This window comes from Bombina bombina, chromosome 6, assembly GCF_027579735.1.
Source record: "Bombina bombina isolate aBomBom1 chromosome 6, aBomBom1.pri, whole genome shotgun sequence".
Lineage (NCBI taxonomy): Eukaryota > Metazoa > Chordata > Amphibia > Anura > Bombinatoridae > Bombina > Bombina bombina.
This window is the reverse complement of record NC_069504.1, coordinates 827791718-827806392: the sequence shown is the minus strand read 5'-3', so window position 1 is coordinate 827806392 and position 14675 is coordinate 827791718.

Below are 14675 nucleotides of genomic sequence, written 5' to 3'. Positions count from 1 at the left end.
CAGTTAGAATACAATAGGAAAGAGAGAGGTCACTCTGTGAATTTGTCACTCCTTAAAGGGCCATAATACCCAAATGTTTAAACACTTGAAAGTGATGCAGCATAGCTTTAAAAAGCTGTCTAGAAAATATCACCTGAACATCTCTATGTAAAAAAGGAAGATATTTTACCTCAAAAGTTCCTCAGTAGCCACCTCCCATTGTAAAGGATTTCTAAGCAGCATTTTAGTGTGTTTGTCCTGGGACATCCGAAGGGACTAGCATCATGCACTCTCATATTATTTCACCAATCAGGTAAAGGAAGCTTACTATGAAATCTCATGAGAGTTATGTCAAATCTCATGAGATCACAGTAAGAGTTCATGACCTCAGCACTGCTGATGCTGATTGGCTGCTGTTCATTTCTTCATTTTTTTTTAATTTTTTACCTGCAGCTGGGAGCAGCTGAGTATAACTTTTTACACAGAACTTACTCTGCTGAGCTGAGGAGATTGTGAGGTAAAATATCTTCCTTTTTTACATAGAGATGCTCAGGTGATATTTTCCTGTCAGCTTTTTACAGTTATACTGCATCAGTTTCAAGTGATTTAGCATATGAGTATTATGTCCCTTTAATATCTCAAGGAAGGAATGACTTAAGAAATGTCACATTAGAAAGTATGGAGGAAAGCACACCAAGTATCAGCAGAGAGCATATGAAAATTAATGGTATGGCTCTCTCAGCCTTCAAACAACTTCTTTACCACAAAAGCAACAGGGCGGATTCCCTTCTAGCTGGCAAACTGAAAAAACGAACGGCCGCAGCAAGAATACCCTATATCGTTCAGGACAGCAAGAGAGTATGCACCCCGGCAGCCATTGGTTCAGCCTTCACTACATTTTATGATAGGCTATACAACATAGCCAATAGTGAGCAATCTCGAACAGCCTCGATTACGGAGATTGGCGACTTTCTTCGGGACCTCAGGCTCCCGACGCTCTCAGAGGAGGATGGAGAGTTTCTCCTGGAACCGTTTACGGATAGAGAAATTTCACTGCTTCTTAAAAAACTGAAAAATAATAAGGCCCCGGGACCGGATGTTTTTCCCGGCCTTTTCTATAAGAGGTTTTCAAAGCTACTAATCCTAGTGTTTGGACCACTCTTTAATGAAATTAAATCTGATGGCCTAATGCTGAGAGAGAATCTTGAGGCATCTATTGTTGCTATCCCCAAACCGAATAAGGACGTGACACTATGTAGTAGCTATAGTCCGATTTCGCTAATTAATGTTGATACAAAACTCTACTCCAAACTCATCGCGGACAGGTTGGTCAACCTACTTCCCAATCTAATACAGCCAGATCAGGTCGGCTTTACTAAGGGCCGTCAGGGTCCAGACAACACCAGACGCTTAATTACGATATTCTCTGATGCCCGCAAGAATGGTACCCCACTGGTAGCCCTGTCCCTGGATGCTGAGAAAGCTTTCGACAGGGTCCTGTAGGAATGCATATGGGAAGTTCTCAGAGTGTTTAATTTCCCCCCCCCAAATTATCTTAGCCATTCGCGCCCTGTATACGCCCCCCCATGCACGTATTAGAGGACCGGGGTTTTGTTCGCCGGTAATAAATATTTCCAATGGCACCAGGCAGGGATGCCCCCTCTCCCCTCTAGTTTTCTCCCTGGTGATGGAACCCTTTGCCCAAGCGATACGACGGTCTGACAAGGTCACTGGGGTCCGCTACCCGTCATGGGAGGAAAGGATCGCCCTCTTCGCGGACGACGTGACTTTGTTATTAACTAACCCGGAGTCTTCGATTCCGAAGGTATTTGATCTAATTGATAAGTTCGGCAGGCTTAGTTATTACAAATCCAATGTAGCTAAGACTGAAGCATACGCCATGAACATCCCCACAGAACGCTTGCGTATGCTGCGAGATAAATTTGACTTTCAATGGTCCACAGAATGTCTGACCCATCTGGGCGTAAAGCTTAGTGACAATGTGGACTCCATGATCAAACTTAACTTTGACAAACTGACGGCTGATATTAGATCTTTGACAATGGCATGGGATCATTGAGAGATATCGTTGGTTGGGACGTGTTGCCACGCTTAAGATGTCTCTTGTCCCGAAGGCATTATATCTTTTCAGATGCCTCCCACTTAATATACCACACGGATTCTTTAACAGATCCATAGACTTTTCCTCCGATATGTGTGGGGACATAGGGTTCCCCGAATCGCATACAAAATTCTTCAGAGACCCTTTCCTAAGGGAGGCCTTGCATTTCCAAATATATACCTATATTATGAAGCAACGAGGCTCACCCATATTACTGCATGGGGAGTGGAGACGGATAGGCCAGGCTGGTACCATCTAGAACAATTGGCCCTATCGACAGACCTAGACCTGAAGGACGCCATTTGGGTCCCTAGGCATGTGAATCTCCCTGCCCAGATTAGCAACCCTATTGTCAGTCAGTCCTTACGTATTTGGTATGACCTTAGCCACAGGATGGGTGTTTCGCCCTACCCCTCCCCTATTCAGAGTCTGAAGGGTTTCATGTGGAGCTCGCCGGAGATCCACTTTGACTTTTGGAAGAGTAAAGGCATTACGACGGTATCTGATCTATACCACTCGGGAACCCTTATAACTGCCTCGCAACTAGCAGGACCCGGAGGGGAAAACCCGCTATGGTTTCGCTTTGAGTGCTACAGAGTACTCAGTATTGTCAAGGCTAGGGGATTCTCCACGGCATCCCTCCAAGAAAAAACAAGATGGGAATCTAAATGGTGCCAGGGGGGACTGAGATCTCGTCCCATTTCGTTCCACTATGCCACACTTCTTAATGATTGTACACCTGGACTGTCATGGCAAATTCGGGCCTGGGGTTGTGAACTTAATATGCCCATTTTGGAGTCTGAATTGGCTTATGCCATTACTCTTTCTAAAAAGACACTTCACTGTGTCACAGTCTTTGAGACGTACATGAAAGGCGTGTTTAAATGGTATAGAGTCCCTACACGTTTGGCAATGATGTTCCCGTCCTCCACTAGACAATGCTGGAGACAATGCGACCTTGAAGGGTCAGATCTCCATGTGTGGTGGAGCTGCCCGAAGATAGCCCCTCTGTGGAGGGAGATTGAAGTATTACTCAGTTCCATGAACTTAGATGTCCACCTAACACCCAAGATGGCATTGCTCCACATTCTCCCGAAATCTTTCTCCTTAAGTGCTAAGAGGTTCCTCATTTATGTTCTGGCGGCGACTAAACTGTGCATAGCCCGGGCATAAAAGTAGACAGATCCCCCAAATTTAAATGAGGTTTGTGAAGTGATAAATCACTTTGCAACCATGGAAAGATATGTCGCAGGGGAAAACAACACTCTAGACTCTTACTGGGAGACGTGGACTGATTGGCTGAAACTCCAATAATTGAGCCTTATCTGCGTCGCTGTTTTGGATTCGAACCCGGAGGAGGGACCTGAGTGACCCCTCCCTCCTTCTGCCCCCTTTCCCTTCCCCTTTCTATTGTTTTTTTGTTTGTTTTGTTTTGTTGTTTTCTCTCTCTCTTCTTTCTCTCCTCTTCCACCCTCCCCTCCCTGCTTTTTACAATGTCCTAATCTCCCTGCTTTTCTGCTTGTCCTCTTTCTTTTCTGCCACTCTCCATGAGGGGGATGTGTATTTTAATCTAACCTTTAGAAATCAAGCTGTCTGGAAAAATAGGGAGTATGCCCTATTGGCCTACCTATTACTTGTTCCCCTATTAGGGCCAACGAAGGCCCGACACCTTGTTTTCTTTAAATTCGCTGCTATGTAAGACTACACTGATGATACACCAGTTCAAAGAAAAGTTTTTGACTATTTCAATAAGTGCGATGTATTTTTGTTGATAATATTTACTTATTTCTACACTTTTCTGTTTATGAAAGATTTTGTCACAATGCTACTATGATATTATTGTATGGTGCATTTATATTTAATAAAAACAAATTTAAAATAAAAATTAATAGTATGGCAACAAATGCAAGAAGCATTACAGGTAAAATGGGGGAGATGGAGCTCTTAGTTGCAGAAGAGGACTATGATGTTATCAGTATAACTGAAACTTGGTGGGATGATTCACATGACTGGGCAGTTAACTTAGATGGGTATACTTTATTTAGGAGGGACAGGAATAATAAAAGGGGTGGAGGAATCTGCATGTATATTAAACCTAACCTTAAACCTACAATAAGGGAAGATATGTATGTTACAGACGACAATGTAGAGACCCTGTGGATGGAAATAAAGAGTGGGGGAAATAAAAATAAATATTACTAGGAACATGCTACAAGCCCCCCAACATTAGTGACCTGGATGAAACTCAACTACTAATGCAAATAGGTAAGGCTGCTAATAACAGTGCTGTGATTATGGGAGATTTTAACTACCCTGATATAAACTGGGCCAATGAAACTAGTAATTCAGCTAAAGGGGATAGATTTTTAAATGTTCTCAGGTATAACTTCTTGTCACAATTAATAGAGGAGCCAACTAGGAGTAACGCTATATTGGATTTAGTGCTATCAAATAATATAGATATACAGTAATATCAAACATAGAAGTCAAAGAACATTTGGGCAAAAGTGATCATAACATGGTCACATTTTAAATCTCTTTTCACAAGCAGTGTCTTAAAGGTTTAACCAAGACTTTTAATTTAAAAAAAGCAAAATTCAATTAGTTAAGGAAATCATTAAATAACATAAATTGGGACAAATTATTCTCTAATAAAAATACAGAGGATAAATGGATAACATTTAAAACGTTGTTAAATAAATATACATATCAACAAATACCATATGGTTATAAAAATAAAAATAAAAATTCCAAGCCAATGTGGCTGAATAAAAAATGTGTTAAGAGAAATTAGGAAAAAATGAAGGGCATTTAAATTATTCAAAGAAAATAGTACAGACTCAATATTCCATATTTATAAGGAATGTAACAAAGCATGCAAAAAAGCAATCAAATTAGCCAAAATTGAAAATAAAAAAATTATTGCAAAGGATTCTAAGTCTAACCCTAAAAAAATCTTTAAGTACCTCAATAGCAAAAAATCTAGGAAAGACAATATAGGTACATTAAAATGCATGGAGGGTAGCATGATTAACAGTGACAGGGAGAAGGCTGAGGTACTAAACCAGTTTTTTTCTTCAGTATACACAAGAGAGGAACCATTAGATTATACTTTGGAACAAAATAGAACATGCCAGCCCTTACCATTAACTGGGTTATGTATAGAGGATATCAGGAACAAATTGGATAATATTAAAGTAAATAAAAATCCAGGCCCAGATGGAATACACCCAAGGGTGTTAAGGGAACTTAGCACTGTTATAGACAAACTTCTACTCTTAATTTTTCAAGACTCATTATCCTCAGGCATGGTACCCAAGGATTGGCGTAAAGCTAATGTGGTGCCACTCTTCAAAAAGGGAAGTAGGGATGATCCAGGAAGCTATAGACCAGTTAGTCTGACAACAACAGTAGGGAAGATATTATAAGGGATTGCATTGATGAGCATATTAGTGTAAACAAGATTGTGAGTTCTTATCAGAATGGTTTTATGAGAAATAGATCATGTCAAACTAATCTAATTTGATTCTATGAGGAAGTAAGTAAAAATATAGATAAAGGGGAATCAGTTGATGTGATATACTTAGATTTTGCAAAGGCGTTTGATACAGTGCCACATGAGATATTAATGCACAAAATTAAGGGACTTGGAATAGCTGAAAATGTTAGCTCATGGATAAATAACTGGATAAAAGATAGGGAGCAACGAGTAGACGTAAATGGATCATACTCAGATTGTACAAAGGTAATCAGTGGAGTCCCCCACGGGATCAGTACTGGGCCCTGTTCTTTTTAATATTTTTATAAATGATTTAGAGCAAGGATTAAATAGCGACATCTCTATTTTTGCAGATGATACTAAGTTAAGTAAAGTCATTAGGTCAGAGCAGGATGAACTTTCGTTACAAAAGGACCTGCAAAAATTATAAGTATGGGCAGGTAAATAGAAAATGAGATATAATACAGGAAAATGCAAGGTTCTACATTTTGGAAGTAAAAATAAGCAGGCAGCGTATTATTTAAACGGGACAAGACTTAGCCAAACACAGGAGGAAAGGGATTTAGGGGTAGTAATAGATAACAAGTTAAAGATGGGTGCACAATGCAGGGCAGCGGCTTCAAAGGCCAATAAGATACTAGCATGTATTAAAAGAGGTATTGATTCAAGGGAGGAAAGCATAATTCTGTCATTATATAAAGCCCTGGTAAGACCTCACCTTGAGTATGGAGTGCAGTTCTGGGGACCGATTGCAAAAAAAGATATTGCAGAACTAGAAAAAGTTCAGAGAAGGGCCACAAAGCTAATAAGAGGATTGGAGAATTTAAGCTATGAGGAGAGGCTAGCCAAACTGGGTCTATTTTCTTTAGACAAAAGGTGCTTGAGAGATGACATCATTACTTTATATAAATATATTCAAGGCCCATATACAGAGATGGCAGAAGCTCTGTTTATTCCAAGAAAATTGTTTGTGACAAGAGGTCACAATTTAAGGTTGGAGGAAAGGAGATTTAATCTCCTGCAACAGAAATGTTTTTTCACTGTAAGGGCAATAAAATGGTGGAACTCATTACCAAAGGAGGTAGTGAATGCCAATACCCTAGATACATGTAAAAATTGTTTGGATACATTTCTGTCTATAAACAAAATTCATAGATATGATTGCTAGTATTAAATGGGTCACCTTTTAGTGGGATTATTTAAGCTTAACTGGAGCTTTTTGTAAGTATTTTAGATTTGTATAGGTTGAACTCGATGGACTTTGGTCTTTTTTCCACCTCATCTACTATGTTACTATGTTTAACACCCTTCATGAGCACTGTATTGTCTGCAAATGTTATCCGAGAAGTGGGGTGTGAATTTTGGAGACAGTTACAATATTTACATTAATTTGTAAATAGAAAACTAGTGGCAAATTAAGGGGGCTATAATGGAGAGTAACATATTCCACAATGGTAAACAACAAACAGAGAAAACATTGGAATTAAGGTGACAGAGAGGGAGTGTAAAGTCTGAGGACAAGGTAAAAGAGTGGCAACTAGAGTAGAGAGTGGGCACATAAAAAAGAAAAGTGGCATAAAATGGGCACAAGGAGAATGAGATCTCAGCTGAGTGTACTGAGAGGGCCTGAAGATAATAAAAAATGCCAAGGGGAAATAGAGGCCATGAATGGTTGTGATGTTACACAACAAAGACTGAAGCTATGGTCTATGGAAAGAGAAAAATATTATACTTATGGTGAAAGCACAAATATTTCACATGGAAAGATTATATAAAGATTATTTAAAAGGGGGCTTATAGTACACATATGGATTTTATATGGTAGAAAATAGTTTATACAGGAGAAATAAAGATAAGGGCTATATGAGAATATCCTGTGTGTATGGTAGCAATGGCATCACTAGGGAGGTGCGGGCCGCACCTGGGTGACACCCTCCCTTTTTCAAAAAGGTTTTTATTGAGCATCAAAAGATATATACAATAAGTTTTCATGTAATTGCAAAGCATAACGTACATGTATAAATGACTATGAAAACTAAGGTTAGCGTGGGTTAGTCCTAACCGGACAGGGTGTGAATGTTTATAGTTCTCTGAGATGGAGCAGAGAAAAGTCCATATAGTAGTCCCATAGTTGTAGGTTGCTGCTCAATTTCCTCTTAGTTTTTTTTTTTTTTTTTTTTTTTTAAATTTATATACATCAATAAGGATCACCCTGCTTTTTTAATCAGAATCCATACAATACATCATCTGATTTATAATATGGAGTGCAAAGTTTAATCCTGCACTCTAGTTCAGGGTTCAAAACACAAACAAAACAAATCAAATCAAATCATAGTACACAGAATCATGTCAGAATGTAGGTGTCTAAAGCGTTCAAAGCGTTCACATCGCCTGAAGCGCTCCAAGCATTCAAAGCATTCAGGGCGGGCCCCGGTCACAACCCCTCTCTCCCCTCGGTCATGCACGTGCGTTAGTCTCTCCCTAACTCGTGGTAAGACCCAACTCCTAGGTGGCCTCAGCTGTGTTACTGTCAAGGCGTGCCGTTGTCCACATCGTCAGCATAGTTTCGTGTATGTCCAGTCGCCCTGTTAGCAAGTAATGGTATCTCTCCAACTGTAGCATAGTGTTTACCCTGGCTCTCCAATCTGATAATGTAGGGATAGAGGTGGATTTCCAGTTAAGGACCTTAGCGCTAGACAGTAGCAGCATAAGTAGGGACTTTTGGGCATGTGAGCAGAATTTGAATGGGAAATGAAATAATAGCACATCTGGGCTTCTAGGAACCGTTAAATTGGTGATCGAGCATATTTCTTTCCAGATTGCCTCCCAGAACTGTTCAAGTAATGGGCAGTCACACTACACATGTACTAGGGTGCCCTCCATCCCACAACCCCTCCAGCATTTTCCTGTGGTAGATGGATAAATCTTTTTTAGTCTATTCGGGTTGAGATACCACCTGCTCAGTAGCTTGTAATGGGATTCTTGTGTACATGCTGAAACCGATATTTTTTTCCCTTTGGAGAAACATTTGGGTCCATTCCTCAGCTGTAAAAGTGTATCCCAGTTCTTTATGCCATTGTGTGGTGTATTGTGGAAGGGCATTTGCAGGTGAGGGCAGGGCTATTTTGTATAAAATCGAGATCAAATGTTTAGGTGTATGTGGTGACACACATATGCTTTCAAAGTTTGTCAGGTCCCTAATGAAGAGGTGTTTGTATTTATGGGTACTAATGTAGTGTTGTGTTTGGGAATATATGAACCAAGATTTGGCTAAGTTCGGGTGGCTTTCCATTAATTTCTGTGGGGTTTTAAATCTTCTTTGAGTTATAAGATTATTTACGCAATTCAACAGGAGTGTGGGTGTGTTGGCCGTCCCTGTCATGTATAAAGGCAAGTCATGGTTGTCGTATATAGGTGAAAGGGGCCCATATTTGGTGGAAATATTCGAGTCTATGGAAATCACTTTGTCCCATTCATTAAACAACTCCTCTAGTAATGGCAATTTTGATATATTGGTAGGTCTGTGATTTTTATCTGTCCAGAACAGGGCAGCCAAATTTGTCTTTTTAATTGTATGTACGCCTATTTGCTTCCAAGCTTTGTCAACATGTGCCCAGCACCACTCAACCACCCTCTGCAACAATACCGCTCTCCTGTAAGTCGGGATATGGGGAACACCCAAGCCCCCCTGTTCCTGTGGTAGATATAGAGTCTGTCTATTGATTTGCGGCCTGATGCCATTCCAGATGTACTCCTCAAGTAACGATTGTAGCAAAGCTATAAAGGAGTGTGGGAGAGCAATGGGCACCGTTTGGAGTATATATGACTCCAACCCTGCCCAGCCAGGAGATAGTTTTGTTCCTCCATTCGGAGAGATCTCTAGTTATCTCCTTTTCTAGCTGTACATAGTTGGCCTCTAGTACTTCAGTGCTAGATTGTGATATATGTATTCCCAAGTATTTCAGGGTACTGGCCTTTTGTATAAATGGGGAGTTTCCCTTGAGCCATGTCTGTGTCTCTGGGGGTATAGCTATGCCCAAGAGTTCCGATTTTGTGAGGTTGAGTAAGAAATTGGAAACTGCCCCATATTCCGTAAACTCCACCAGGACAACTGGCATGGATGTTTCTATGTCAGTGATGGTCAACATACGATCATCTGCGTACATGGCTAATTTATTTTCGTGGGTCCTGTCTGTACGCCCTTTATCTCGGGGTTATATCTAATATTGCTGGCTAGCGCTTCTATCGCAATGGCAAATAGAGCTGGCGAAAGGGGGCAGCCCTGCCATGTCCCGTTGGTAATGTGGAAGGGCTCGGACAGAATGCCATTAACCTTTATCTGTGCATTTGGATGAGAGTATAGAGCAAATATAGTCTTTAGAAATTTACCACCGAACTCCATCTTCACCATGGTACCCCGCAGGAAAGCCCAATCCCCCCTGTCAAAGGCTTTCTCTGCGTCCGTAGACAGCAAAGCAAGGGGTATTAAGTTTGTCTTGGCGTATGCTATAAGGTGGAAGATTTTCAGCGTGTTATCCCTGGCCTCCCTACCAGGGATGAATCCCACCTGATCGGTGGAGATAAGTTTTGGAAGGTATTTGTTTATTCGGGTTGCAAGAACTTTCGCTAATATCTTAATATCACTATTAAGAAGGGAGATGGGCCTATAGTTTTCTGGTTTATCTTGGGCCTTCCCAGGTTTTGGCAGCACCGTGACAAAGGCTGACAGCATAGAGCTGGGCAGTGTCACTGTGTCTGTAAGTTCATTGAACAGGGTTTGTATATGAGGTAAGAGCACTGGGAGAAAGGTCTTATAATATTTATTGCTCAGTCCATCCGGACCTGGATTTTTCCCATTCGGGAGGTCTTTTATTGTCTCCGCTATTTCTTTTTGGGTCAGGGGGGATTCCAAACTGTTAGATTCCTCTTTCGTCAATGATGGAAGGGTCGTGTGTGCTAGGTAGTCTTGAAATTTCTGTGTGTGAGCTGTTTCCCTCTTGCTATAGAGGTTATACAATTTATTGTAATAATCACGGAAGATTTTTGCGATGTTATGGCTATCTTGTCTAGTCCTTTTTTGGTCATCTGTCATAGTGTATATGTAGGATTTAAGCTTCTGGCGAGTAAGGGCTCTCGCCAGTAGTCTGCCTGCCTTATCCCCTCCCAGTCCCTCATAGTATTTTTGTTTAAGTTTTAAGGCTGAACAGTGTTGTTCCTCCTGTAGGAGTGCCCTAAAGTCAAGCCGTGCCTGAGAAAGTTCGTTTTCCAATAATATGTTAGTGGTGTCTCTTTTGTGTTTTTCTTCTAGGGTATGAATCGCTTGGAGCATGGAATTGTATTTGGCTCTGCTGAGTTTGGCTAATTTAGATTTATGTTTGATCAAAATTCCGTGGAGAACACATTTATGTGCCTCCCAAACCGATGTAAGTGGTATGTCATCTTGTATGTTAATGGTAAAATATTCAGTCATGGATGTTTCTATGTCTGCTCTTATTTCAGGCCTGTCTAAGAGGGTGTCCTCAAGTCTCCACAAAAAGGGCATGTCGAATGAGTTTGGCCATGCTATGTCGCATTGTACGGGAGCATGATCTGACCAAGTTATGGAGGTGATGTCGCTATGTGTGATATATGAAATGCCCAGCGAATCAGTAAACAGATAATCTATCCGTGAGTATTTCTTGTGAGGGTTGGAGTAAAAGGTAAAGTCCCTTTCTGTAGGATGTGTAGTTCTCCAGATGTCATGTAAAAGGATGCTTTTGAGTAGTGAGTTGAGACCCCATTGGAAGTGTCAGCTTGTGGAATTAGAGGTGCATTAAGATCCCCTCCTACGAACAAGACTCCTTTGGCTGTTTCCTGAATTTTATGTATAACACCCTTCAAGAATGTGTCCTGTTTCATATTTGGGGATCAACTTGTTATGGAGCTGTCCCACAAGTATTATATACCTGCCATCCTTATATTTGTCGAGCTGAATTGGCTTAAAAGGGAGTTTGTGATGTATAAGGATCCCTACTCCATTCTGTTTGTGGGGACGTGAAGACAGATAAGCAGTCGGGTATGTGTGGTTATGCCATTTCGGCTCTTTGGATCTGATTAAATGAGTTTCTTGGAGAAACACAATATCTCCCTTCATTCTCTGTAGGTCCCTAATTACTATAGAGCGATTCCCCGGGTTGTTGAGACCCTTAGCATTCACCGTCAGTAGTTTAATTTGATGTTGCTTGGGTGTATTACGTGTTCCCGACATGATGGTGCCCACTAGCTTGATCTGAGTCTAGTTGTGAGAGTGTGCCAAGCGCGTGGGGAGGACGATGAGGGAGGCAAATAGATCTGTAAATGGTACCGGGACCCGCCCAATGTAACGCCCCACATCTAGAGAACAGGTGTGTGAGATGGTATTGACAATCCAACTGATTGATAGCTGTGCACAATTTTGGAACAAAAAAGAAAACAAGTCAAATAAATCTAGAGGGATGTGCCCTGCTAGGCCCATAAAATTGTAGGTTTAAGGAGTTTAACCAGACCATTTGAGTCACAAACTTTGGTATAAACAATAACATTGAGATTTATGAGTAACAGCTGCTTCAACGTAATTTTTATATCTTCCCTGAGGTATGATGCGAGCCCCGCAGCTGTAGATCTTGAAGTGGAGAGAAGTATGATCCAACAGGACCAGGTAATGTTGCACAAATAGTGCGTCCATTCAAGCAGCGTGAGGCCACCAGCGCACCCCACGTAGACATATATCTAAACATTTCAACAGCATCAATTTGTAAACATTTTGTAAGTGTCTAATAAATATTTTCTAAATATGTGTTACTGTAAGTCAAAGAAAAACATATTCTCTACTGTGCTGTAGATTTAAGGAGTTTAACTAAACTATCTGGGTCACAAACAATAACATAAACAATAACTGAAATAATCGGATATCAGTTGCTACACCGCCACTCATGTATTTTCCCTGAGGCTCGATGGAAACCCCCAGCTGTGGACCTCGAAGTGGAGGCTAGTACGGTCCATCAGGGCCAGGTAGTGCTGCACAAGTAGTGCCTCCACTCAAGCAGCGGGAGGTCGGCAGCGCACCCCACTGGGATACACATCTAAAAATTTCAATTTGATCAGCAACAAAGCGTAAACATCTTGGAAATATCTGATGTGTATCTATACATATAAGGTACTTCTATTTAAGGGAAAACATCATTTCTACTGCAAACATTGTATATTCTGTAAGAACTCCCCTCATCAAGGGGTATATGTGGACCAGGATGGAATCGCAGTCCGAGAAGTGTAGGGATATCCCTACCGCTACTCCCTGTTAGCAGTTTGGCTATTGGCGTTATTGGGATCACTTCTAGCTCTGTCTTCATTAGGTGGCTTGGGAATAGGAGGAGGGGTTATTCCTAGTGTGCTACAAAAAGGGCCAATATCTTCTATAGTTCTGTATATGGCGGTGTGGTCCCCTCTGGTGGCCACAATACTTGTAGGAAATCCCCATCTGTAGGTGATCTTTTGTTCTTGAAGGATACTTGTAAGAAATTTCAGCTCCCTTCTCTTTTGCAGGGTTGTGGGACTTAGATAGGAAAAAATTTGTAAGGACACTCCAGCGTGTGTGATCGGGTGTTTGTTTCTGCTGTGTTTAAATATTTCTTCTTTATCCTTAAAATTGAGTACCCTGATGATGACATCACGTGGTGGCGCCTTTGCTGGGGGTTTGGGGTGCAACGCTCTGTGCGCTCTTTCTATTTCAATGGTGGGTGCCATTGGAGTGCCTTTGATTGTCCTAAATAAATCCTGTAAATATCCCTGAAGTGCTGCTGGGTGTATAGTCTCAGGGATACCTCTGACTTGCAGGTTATTCCGTCTGCCACGGTTATCTAGATCTTCTACTTTGTCAATTAGGCTGTGTATAATATCCGTGTTATACTGAGCCCTAGCAGATGTATCTTTAACCTCCTCCGGGATATTGTCATGGTGTTGCTCTACACTGTTGACCCTACGTGTGATATCATTGAGATCCTTCCAGAGTTCACCAAAAAGGCCCTTGACATCTGACATGACTCCCCGAATATCCTCTTTTGAAGATAGAAATTTCAAGTCTTCCTTAGTAACATAAGTTGAGGGTAGGTCGGTTGTCTCCTGGGTCTGTGTAGACACCCCTTGTCGTGGTTCAGGATGAGGGGATATCGTGTATGTTGAAGACGAATCCATGGGTTTTAGGTAGTGATTCATGTTTCTAGCTCTGGGATTCTTTTCTCCAGATAAATTCTTCTTTTGGGGCATTCCAGTGTAGAGTTTAAGCAGGTCTGTAGTTGCAAACACTCCTATGTATGTAGATATTCTATAGAAACTGTCTGCAGTTTATACTGACGCTGTCTGTTCTAAATAGTGAGAGTTACTATTAGTACCAATGTGCTAGCTGTAACGTTTAAAGGGCACTCTGAACAGGGCTAAACAAACAGGTTAATTTCTCTTTTTGATGTGGCACTCTTTCCTGCTTTGTGTTTATCTTCAGCAGCACAATTGGTATATATATTCACAGTCTCTATGTGAGAAACAGACCACCAGCAGTGAGATAGCTGTACTAGGTATGTTTTTAATTATATCTCAAGTTCTGTTTATGTATAGCCTACAGAGCGCCAACTGTAACTGCAGTCCTGTGACCTGTACCTGTAGTAGTGTTTTGTGTGGACCCACTAGCCCGTTATATATGCGGTCCACGTTAGAGCTGTTGCATATGGGGTGTGTAAAGAAAGTTCTTACCCGTAGGAAGTAGCTCCTGTGAAAGCAGTTGTGATCTGTTCTAATGCGCAGCGTCTATAAGGCTCGTACGGGGAGTAGTGCCGTGAGTGACAGATGCTCCGTGTGATGATCCTTCTGGCGTCAACTGTAACCTGGTCTCTGACTTGCGTGCCTGTGAATTGCCACCGGTAAGTGTCTGCAGGTCTCTGAAAACTCAGACTTCGCACCAGATCGGCGCTTTGAGGAGGTGTGTTGTTGTCTGTACTGGGATCCGGCTGTGGCCTGCAGATTGCGTTGCGCAGTTAAGTAATTTTATTCATATAAGATGCAAGATGT